Below are 760 nucleotides of genomic sequence, written 5' to 3' on the forward strand. Positions count from 1 at the left end.
GGCCCGACATTGGTGGGCGAAGGTGGTGCAGGAGGCACCAGCGGGACACCGTTTCACCTGGGAGGAGTTCCGACAGGAGTTCGAGGCGAAGTATTTCCGGAGGCAGGACCATGAGTACCGTATGACCGAGTTCCTCATGTTGCAGCAGGGAGACATGACTGTCAGTGAGTACGAGGCGGAGTTCACCCGCCTACTGATGTACGGAGGGCATCTGGTACCCACCGAGGCGTCGAAGATCCAGAAATTCATTGCTGGACTCCGACCTTACCTACGGAGGAAGATCGAGATTCAGGAGTACCCGACGCTAAGTCGATATATCTCGCAGTTGGAGAAAGTAGAGCGTGGGGAACGGGAGAAGAAGGAGGGGAAGATCCGTGAGCGGAGCCCCGCTAGGAGATATTTCGGGACATCTTCCTCTGGGAAGAACGCCCGGAGCAGCGACCCACGCGACAAGGGCAAGGCGCCCGCTGTCCATGCCCCACCACCACTGGCAACGAGGGGATCGGTGATCTGCTATCGTTGCGACCAACCTGGACACATTGCATCACGTTGTCCGACGAGGACTACAGGACCACCGGCTCTGGCACCGAGACCACCACGACCACCAGGCCAGGCGGACAGACCACCCCGACCCCCAGCGAGGACTGGAGCAGCCCCGAGAGTCTATGCTCTTGACGCCGAGCAGGAGATCCAGGAGGAGGACGTGGAGGCGGCTCACCCTGATGGAGGCGAGGCTGGCGCGATCTCACGGCCACTCTCT

The sequence above is a fragment of the Tarenaya hassleriana genome, unplaced genomic scaffold, assembly GCF_000463585.1.
Source record: "Tarenaya hassleriana unplaced genomic scaffold, ASM46358v1 Cleome1, whole genome shotgun sequence".
Lineage (NCBI taxonomy): Eukaryota > Viridiplantae > Streptophyta > Magnoliopsida > Brassicales > Cleomaceae > Tarenaya > Tarenaya hassleriana.